This window comes from Varroa destructor, unplaced genomic scaffold (genome assembly GCF_002443255.2).
Source record: "Varroa destructor unplaced genomic scaffold, Vdes_3.0 BEIS01000003.1, whole genome shotgun sequence".
Classification (NCBI taxonomy): domain Eukaryota; kingdom Metazoa; phylum Arthropoda; class Arachnida; order Mesostigmata; family Varroidae; genus Varroa; species Varroa destructor.
In genome coordinates this window covers 58,138,667-58,148,744 of record NW_019211456.1, presented here as the reverse complement: position 1 = coordinate 58,148,744, position 10,078 = coordinate 58,138,667, and the positions used below count along the sequence as shown (strand labels likewise).

At 37.7% G+C, this 10,078-nt stretch overlaps 1 long non-coding RNA gene across 3 annotated transcripts; it reads right to left on the bottom strand.

The window, feature by feature from the left end:
- Positions 1 to 349: 349 nt before the first annotated feature.
- On the bottom strand, positions 350 to 6,651 carry LOC147757201 (uncharacterized). 3 transcript variants are annotated; one of them, XR_015324308.1, is made up of 3 exons: positions 5,328 to 6,651; positions 2,534 to 2,656; positions 350 to 2,109 (listed from the first exon to the last, which is right to left on the bottom strand). It is a non-coding gene; the product is annotated as an uncharacterized LOC147757201 (long non-coding RNA). The 3 variants fall into 3 exon arrangements; XR_015324309.1 differs by having other exon boundaries at positions 5,382 to 6,651; XR_015324310.1 differs by having other exon boundaries at positions 351 to 2,109; positions 5,549 to 6,651.
- Between the last annotated feature and the right edge of the window lie 3,427 nt (positions 6,652 to 10,078).

The following is a 10,078-nucleotide window of genomic DNA, read 5'->3' as shown; positions in this document are numbered from 1 at the left end:
TGTTGATATTTCCATCCACAAACTAAAACATATATTTGAGGTTAGTATTTTATAGTCTACATGTCAGCGTGAAAAAATGTACTACACAGCACGTGTGATTACGTTGAAAAGTATAGAAGACCTCGTCACTTACTTGCACGATTTTTCATCGGCACATATAAATAAGAAAGCCAAAGGACAGATCTACATCTACGCTTAATATATGCGTATTTCAGGTGTTGAAAATGATAACATCTTAATTATTTAGAAGCAGGAATTTTTCGAGCATTGTTTGCCTTAAATTGTTAGAACGGTCAAAAACCTCGTGTTTTTATTGATTACTGTCTCATCGTTACTTTGAAGTTTTTTTTTTAAATTTCAACATTTTGACATCTTGTCTTGCGGTACGTCTAGCAATTCTGATTACCACAAAAGTCTGCGCATTTTCGCAGATATATATATATATATATATAAGGAAAAGTCGTATGATAATTAGAGAGTTTTCATTTTGCATCGCTTAAAATAATAGAAAATTCTTATTACAAGATAAATTATTGGCACAAGGATTGGATTGAATCAGTAACATCTTGATACCATTTCTTTATTAATACTATCTTATAATGCTATAGCATTAGTACGAGTCTTAAATGGAACTACCACAACTATAGTGGTCAATCAAGTGGTTTTATTTTTTTATATTAACAGCTTAATAAATATTCTGAATAATCATTTAAACGCTGTTTATGTCCCATGGTATCAGACATGTAAGGTCCCGAGCAAAAACCTTACTTATTAAGATATAGCAACACTTCCTTGTAAGAAATCTACAAACTTCTAGACCTAAAGCCCTCCTTCAAATTTCAAATTGATTATTTGATTTTTATTTAGTTAAGATTTGTTTTTTGCTAGCGTCTGACTAAATGGATTTTTGTAGCCACGTGATAGGTACAGAGGTCCACCTGCGAGACGACGGGAAAAACGACTGGTCCCTGCATGAATGAAACGATGAACATTAGAACCAATCTGGGTTTTTCGTCTTCTAAGAATTACCGCCCACTTTTCAGAAAGCCCTCTCGTCGTTCGCATTGAACCAAGTGGCGGAAAGTGGGCTCCTGCGCCATTCAGTAACGTTCGTTCCAGTATCGTTTTTGCCAATATTTTGTCCATTTTAAGACGTTTAACTTCGTTTCTTCAACAGTCAACGTTCTACACGCTGCGTTCTGAGTTCTTGTATTTGCGGTCACCCGCGCGAACTTCACTCGGTCACACTGTGGGTATGGCCTCCCAATTTTAACCTTCCGACGCAATAGAAAACTTGTTCAAGTCAAGCTTCACAGCCCAATGATAGCTGTCGCAAGTCTAAAAACGTCTCGCAGGTACGTTGGGAACGCACTGAAAAACTGGGCAAAAAGGGGCTCTGGATTTTACGACACGAAAATGCTGTGAACGATTTTGAAGAGGAATGACTATAATGAATTGTGCCAGAGCAGTGAGTGTAAGATTTTTACGAACTTCGAAAAAATACCAGAAGATAATGTATATTCTGAAGTAAAATGAAAAAAAATTAAACTGTGACAAAGATGATCCGAGGACGAAGTGGGATGTGAGAGAAGTTACACGCTACTGCAGTGTCAATCGGGATGAAGGTATAGGGCAGTATAATACATATATATTAATCACTCATCACTGAGGCATGCATTTGTTTCGTGTCTTCAAATGAATGCGATACGCTATGCGATACGTGCTTTTAACACCGCTGCTAATCTTTAGCGGATGATAACCAGATGCAGGTAATGGTAGTTCAAGTAATAATGACTAAGTAAGCATTATGTAGCATTTATCATACGCAACCTTTGTCTATGGCGTCTGTCGTTTAACGTTTTATTTCAACACTATTTCAATACTACAACGTCGTAAGATTTTTATGTCTTTAGTCCACCGATATATTTAGTGTATTATTTCGATTAAACTAAAAAGACGATCTTGGCTTAACTCTCTGGCTTTGTAGAATATGACCATGTGTAGTATTTCTTCGGCCCATAATAGATAAGTGGATACCACTAAATACGATACATTCTGATATGCAATACGATTGACGGGATCATCACAGCGTATATTGGAAGCACACATCTGAAGCAGAAAAAAACAAAATATAATTAGCAGGCCTCAACGATTATACAAGCTCTCTTCAGCGTAAAATGTAACACGCAGATACCGATCGTTCGCTTCACCTCATGTATGTAGCAAGCCTGCGCAAATAATCAATGAGACAGAGTCTGGTCGGATTTGCATTGGTTTTTTCCAATGTATATTATTGTTTTCAATGAAAGCGCGTTGGCTCTCCCTCTCTGTCATTCAGCGTTCATTGTGGACGATCCACTATTCTTTAGGAGAGTGTCACACAAGGTATCGAAATTTAAGAAGCGTCCAATGGCGGTTTTGGGTCGAGACGGCATCGACTAAGCTGTTAGCGGGCGAATGGGCTCGATGGAAGCTAGATAATGAATGTGTTAATTTGATTGCAAATCGGCCTCTGTGTCTCTCGTCACGTTACCGGGCGACAAAGTCGACAAGATGAGTCAGATGTTGTTTATACCGCACGAACTGGGATCTACTGGGTTGCTCCCTTCTTATTCAGAGACTTCACATCATAACAAGCAACTGTATCTGAATCAGCCTGCATAGTTCAAAGAGAAAATAAATATATTACGTTAGTGCTGCCGGTCTAAACAATCTGTCATTTAACGGTAGATAGACTGTCACGCATAGAATAGTAGCGATATATATCGCAGGCAATGATTGACATGTGCGCCGGGAATAGTCTGGACTCTGAGAAAGCAAAAACGGGGTGCGTACGTACTGTTTTAAAACAAACTAATATGCAAATAAAAATGAATCATTACGTTATATTATATTAGACGTCATTTATAGCAGGTTACTGTACAGTTTAGCTAAATATATATATAAAAAAAAAAGTGTGAAGCAAGACTCAGGTAAAGCGGCGTTAGCCCTAATATTTATATACGTCTGAAGAAATCGACCCATAGGTTCTACTATGTACACCCCACATGTCCTTCAAGAACTCGATATGGAGTCGATACTTACTCGGACTTATCGTGCACACACCTATACAATTCCATAAAATACGTTCAATGATTAATAATGAGCTGCTGTGTAACGTTTAAATAGATCAGTTTTATGTAGCTATTATAACTAGGTTTCAACGATTGCCATGCCGTTAGGGTGTTTGGTGTTTGAGTGTCAAACTTTTTAAATAGAGCACTCACATTTGATTTAGACTATCAGATGCTTTATCCCTTTTGCATGCGAAAAGCAGCGCACTAGATTATTGATTCATTTTCTACTAAAAAAAAAAAAAAAAAACTGTTGTGGAAAGAAAAACTTGTGGTAGATCTTATTATTTGCACAAGATGCGATGTGTAGAGAAAAAAAAAATATATATATATATATATATAATTGAAATGATTCTGGCCCACGTAATCGAACAAGTATAAATACTCTTGGCTAGTATATCACTGTAATATAGTCACGTAGGCATACCTTGAAGTTTTATTTAGATCTAAGCAAGTATAAATTCATGAGAGTTTGTTAGGATAGAGTCGGCAGATGTTTGTTCCTCTGCAAAAGCAGCGTTTTATATCTTAGGCGCGAATTATTATGGGAGGTCAAATAACTGAACACTTGATTATAGTCCAGGATAAAACTGATCGAGTATGTTCGTCTGATATAATACCGTTAAATATAAACGGTTGGATTGAGGATATGTTAAAATGTTTGGAAAAAACGGTCATAAACTCTGCACAATATTTATTTATGACTATCTAAGAATGATCGCGATAGTTGATGAATTTGTACTGATGTGCGTTGAATGAGCGGTCAACGGCCGACCCGACAAAATATCTGTCGAAGCAGAATAGGTCTTTTGAAAATGGCCTCAGCAGGGAGGCGCACGCCCTCTGGGTATATGAATGAATTCTTATTAGATCCCCATTAATAATGTTGGGCTAGACGTTAAATTACCTCCTTCCACAAGGCCTTTCGAGGATCAAATGACTAACGAATACACCCACTCCAGGCAAATCCCAAAAGAATCAAAGCCAATTTAATGGCATCATTTGTGTGCTGAGACTCAAACAGGGAAATTTCACTCATAAAATATATGACACTGCAATGCGCTTTGAGAAATATACGTTATCCGTTATTGTTACATTTGATTTATTACTGAAGTTTATTTCCTACTTAAACTTCGTCAGATCTATCATTCATCCGAATTTCACGTAATAAGCCCAATAGTCCAAATCCACTCTAAATCTCCAATGTAATGTCAAGGGACTCATTTAGAGACGCATTAGACGGCATAATCAAATTCGTTTGATAAGTCTTTATATACGCCCTATTTCGCTATTTCATCTAATATGTTTGAAACGGCCGTTCTTTCGTCAGCTATGTTGAGAAGACAAATTGATACCGTAAGAGCTGTTAGTCTGCAAAAGTATATGCACCATAATAAAACTACAATAATGGCAAACAATAGTTGTAAAACATATATCGTATTTCGTCAAAATTCAACAATTAGAATAGAATAGAATAAATGTCGATTTTTTTTATGTATGATAGAAAACGCTTCGAAATAGCAGCAGCTACAGATTCAGGTGGAAGGGGCAAACGAGAAGAAAAAAGTTTGATCTAGGTTGATCTTGTCTAGCCTTCGGCTACTCACTTGAATGCTGATAGGCAAATAATTGTGCATCTAGTTTCTTGCACCTCATCCGATTTACGTGTAAGAGAAGAGGCTCGATGCCGGTTTGGTACTTGCTAAAAAATGCTTTATAAAAGAGAGCGAAAGAGAGTTCGCCGTCCGCAGACTATATCCTGGTTGAATATATAGTAAGCTTTCAGAGATCAAAAGATATGTCTTTTGTATGGCCTAAAGTGTGTATGTGAACAAAAAACTGGCAGTTTTAAAGATTTGTGTTCTTTAGGTCAACGCATATAGGAATCGGCAGGCATGAAGGTCGCCAACCCTTCTTTATTAACGTGGCTTTTTATTAAGTAAGAACGCAGGGGCAAGATTAGCTGTATGGACGTTTATATTTAAGAAAAAAAAATTCAAAACTACAAAATTCCTAGTAGACAGACTATATCTTCGGCCGGTAACAGCGAAAATTGTAATAGGTTTCGACGAGAATTTTTGTCATTTCCTTTCTTCAACGGGGACATTTTCGCGATAGCCAGAAATATCTATAACAGAACGACAAGCTACTTTGAATATACAAGCACGAATAGCGCGTAATGATATTTACGCTGGTTAGACGACGTAAACCAACCTATTGGTGTCAAAAGCTAAAACAAATCTAATTAGTGCACATAGGACGTCGTACGTATATTCGGAACGCAAAATAGGTTTGTTACGAAACGAGGTATTGTAGGCCTTGCTTGGCGAAGCGGCAGTAGTCTTGGCTTCTATGCATTTGCCCATTTCAATCAATCAATCAAAGCTCGATGATACGGCGTGCATAGTCATATCCTATATACTCCTGTACGTTACCGATTGCGAAACATGTTTTGTCTCGGCCATATTGCACAGTTGTAACAAACGCGCAAGCAGCGTGTCTCGTTCATACCATCAACCATCACTATTTGTTCAAAAGGAAACACTAACTTATTAGATTGATACCATGCCGAGAAAACTTTTCGACCGTTTCACTTTTGTTTCCGAAGGCGGCAATTTCCCATTAACTTATGGGATCAAGTGTTTGACATAAGACTTCGAAACTACATTTATTGGGTGCGACTGTATAAGCGGGGGATTAAACGTCCGCGTCTATAACCGTAGCTGAGTCTCACTCAATTGCCTTCACGCAATATTACAATCTATGTTTTGTCGTTCACTCAATAAGACGACTTTCAGGTTTCCAGAACAGCTCGTCATATATAGCCGAAAGGTCAACCTAAAAATCGAGTCACGGATAGTACTGAGCCCTTAAGGACGGTAGCAACTTTACGTCAGATTCCGGTCTTTGCCTGTGAAGTGGCCACGCATAATCTTGAAGGAAGGTCTAAAACATGTGCAATGGGGCGCATACTTAGTGGAACTCTGACGAGCGTTACTAGTTTCCGACTGAGCTTTATTGTGGCCCAAGTGACCACAGGCGAAGCACAGCTATACGTAGCCTCCGAAATCCGCGAGTCAGTTTTTATAAACTATGTACATACGCATATCTAAGAGTCCATATCTCCATATCTGTCAATTTCGTGTGCAAGTCAATTGCAAAAGCGAACAAACTTGCACACGTATGTTGTACGCTATGTACAGCGATAACTGCTAGTTGCCGTAGTAGTCGACCGTATGGCTATTATCGATTACGAATAAGAGCAGGCAAACACCGGAAAAAAAGGAGCCAGCTCTCTGGGACTATTGGCACCAGAAGCAGCAACAGTAGTACTACCGCCATCACCACTAGCGGAATAATGCTAGTTGCATGTAGTGTACACGGAACGCCAGACGTAGCTGTTCGATCCTCTATGGCCTGTCACCGAAGCTGGGAATTGCGCTCTTGTTCTCCTCAGAGGGAGAAGCACTGCGACTACACGCAAGACCGACATGACAAAAGTTGCAAAGGAGACGGTTGACTATGGCGTGGGCGGGGAAGAGCATATTGGACAGCAGGGAGCGAAGTGGCTGCCGGCATGAACGTAGGATGTTGGAAATGGAAGTGAAGTAAGAGGGTTCCGACATGCTAAATTTTACCATACTGAGCTGTCTAACGTTACGTTCTACCAACGTGTTAGCTATTTGCAAGTAAAACCCAACGGATTTAGTTTACATGCTGCCGGCGTTGCGACATCTATATTTTTGTTTTAGCGACGCCAAACGAGATGCTCCCCAATCCCAAAGAAACGAGTGCGATTTTAGCTATTGTAGCTGGTTTTTCGCGGCCAGCGAACGAATCATTGAAATATCTAAATTAGTGCCGGCTTTAAAATTTAGCTTGTTTTCCATCTCTAGAGTGTTAAATTCGGTCGATTATATCTATAATAACGTAATGGTCAATGTTTTAGGGGTGTGTAGTAAAACAAAAAATCAGATGTTAGAATTCATACAGGACAAAGTGATTATTATTAATACTGATCCTATTCATAAATATAAAATGTTGAAATTATAAGGAAAATACTTTTTGGGAACGAGATTGTTCTTGTCTCATACTGCGATATATTTCTGACATCATGACTCAGACCTGAATAGACTCTGTTATAACTCTTCCTCTAGATGTAGAAATTTGCATATTTATATGCTTGCCCTGAATCGTTCTTGATACTATTATTATTATTATGTATTCTATGAATAAAATTAAAATAGGCTCAGTAAAAAAAAGACGGTACGCGTACGAGCCAAGCGCCCTTCTCCTTATATCGCTTGTCAAGGCTCGATATTTCATACGTGTATTAATGAAATCTTCGCAGTGCTTTTTTAGTTAACTATTTCTATAGCACAAAATGGCAAAGATTTCTTCTTTTGTCATCGTTGCTGCTGACAAAATTCAACCTTTGACCAAACCCTGATTAATGGAGCAATGCAGCGCCAAAATTCAACGAAACATTTATTTGTTAACGGTTCCGTGAATTGAAGCTTCGAGCCACATCACATTATAGTAAAAGAAAGCCGACTGAGCTCAATTGTCTTCACACATGTTAGGGCTATCGCGTTTGCAGCCCGAAACCTGCAGGCAAAACATTTCACTCCGCTTTCACGCATCGATATTGCGGTTAAACGTAAGAGTCCGTTAACAGGAAAAGTAAAAACTATCATTTTGTATCAAATTTTTCTAGCATACTATGTGCGAAATGGTTCCGTGCAAAGGGCCCGGAATTGCCTTTGGCTATAATAGAGGAAATCCACTCTTTTTGTATATGTTATAGAATCAGTATTATTGTTTTTTTTTTTTTTTTTTTTTTTTTTATATATATATGAATGAACCTAAACTGCATTTTTGAACTGAGTTCGGCAAATTTTAGCACTGTAGTACCTATTGATAGCGGTATACACCTCAGTCATTTTTGTCATAATAGTACATGATGTATTTAAAGAACATTCGCTATATTTTTGGAAAATATAGGCTAGCTTTTACCATAAATCATGCAGATTGTAGCGTAATAAAATGAGAATATATATAGCATGCATGGATTGAGTAAGCTAAAAAAATATGCAAACATTTTTTTCGCAGCTTTTCCTCAGGAGGTTGTTAGCATTATCAGACGTCGCTCTATTAGTCTGAAGGCATAGGAACACGAGCAATAGAATTGTCGATCATCTGTTATCTATGCAGGTATGAATAACGTGTTTTATCGTGATTGAGTTGAATATATGTTGATGGATTTTGATAAACACATAGGATTAACCGGTGATAAATTGAACCTTTATAAGATACGAGCGCAATATTCTATAGCAGAAGGCTAAGGACGTTTAGATGTTTCGCAATTTTCGCACTTTTTTTCCACTGTTCATTTTCTTTATTAGGTAATCGGTTACGTTTGAATTTGAATCTATAACAATGCGTTACCTGTGCTGGGGTTCATCTTATATATATATATATAATACTTGACTCAACGTGAAGTCATGTGGCTTAAAAATGTCCAGCGCCTTGTTCATCTTCGATGTAGGATTTGCGTCAGCCATTATGTGAATGTATTTCGTAGTAATGCTTCGATAACGGACTTAGAACTCCTCCGAACATGCTTCCATTATATAGCACGAACCTACTACGAAATCCCACAGTCAGCAAAATGTTGACTGGGACTTCTGCAAAAATGTATGTGATGGTACAAATCTGGGCTAACGTGTTCGAAAAATGATTTTGCTCTAAATTTTCAAATTTTTCTTTATATTTACTCTTGCTTAGAGTTAATGTCAATTTGTAAAAGTTAATCATCACCACGCGTCCGAGGAGCAATGTCACAGGCGGAAGCAAATGGAGAGAGGATTGATTTCATTGATTTGCTGTCATCAGGTATATAGAAAAATAATAGAGGCTTTATACAAACCTTAAACTTCTTTAACACATATGAGCGCGTTCAAGGTACGACAACTGAATCCACACCGCCCGGACTGCGGAAAATTCAACCGTGAATATAATCACTTGTTGTTTTACCTTAGGTATTATTATATTCCACTTCGACTTTATAGTTAGTCAGAGATATTTATCAATTAGGCTACCTTGAATGGTAGTTACAATGACCTATGGCTTTTTGTTCTTCTACAAGCTTGCACTAATCAAGGCGGTATTGATATGAAAGGTCTGACTTTTAACAGGTCCTGTTGATTCTGATAATGAGAGAAGCACTGATCTCTAACGAAATGAGTTCGGCTAGCTGATTTAAATTATAAAGAGTAAATAGAAGACATTTCCGGGGTATCAATGGAGCAAATGTGACATTTGGACTGTCACAGTAGAATTCGAGCTAGGGTACTAGTTTCTAATAATCTATTTCTAAACAAGGGGAAACTACTAAACATTTTAAACTAATTAAAAGCCACCTGAGGCTTGTAGAATTGGTTCTGGTATTATTATTATTATATTATATTCAATCGGTGCAAGTTAATTTAAGGTGCGTCCACTGGCAAACATTAAAATTGGTTCTGCTTTGCGTCTTTTCTTAGCCTAACTTGCTCCTTAAATAATGGCCGTTAATTTTATTTTATCATCGCGGCACCTTTATTTTTAAGCTATAGCCGTTTCAGTCTCGTCGTGTTTAACTGTCAAATCTCCCTTATATTTTTAGAGATATTAAGAAAAAAGGTGAGTAAGTGATTCTTCTATCTTGTACTGGTAGGTGCCGAGTTAATTCTTTGTTCGATTGTCTGACGTAACATTTTCTTTTTCATTTACTTGCCATGTCGCTCAAATCTCAGCGTTTGTCATCGTGATGTATTTTGAGTTACAGTCTGTTCAATAGCACAATAATGGTGACATGAGCCATTTTTTTTTTGTCTAAAAAAATCTGTTTTTTTAGACAGTGCATTTACTGTGGTCATCTGCCTAAAATGCGCTTCATGTCTACACCCTTCGCCACACACGTT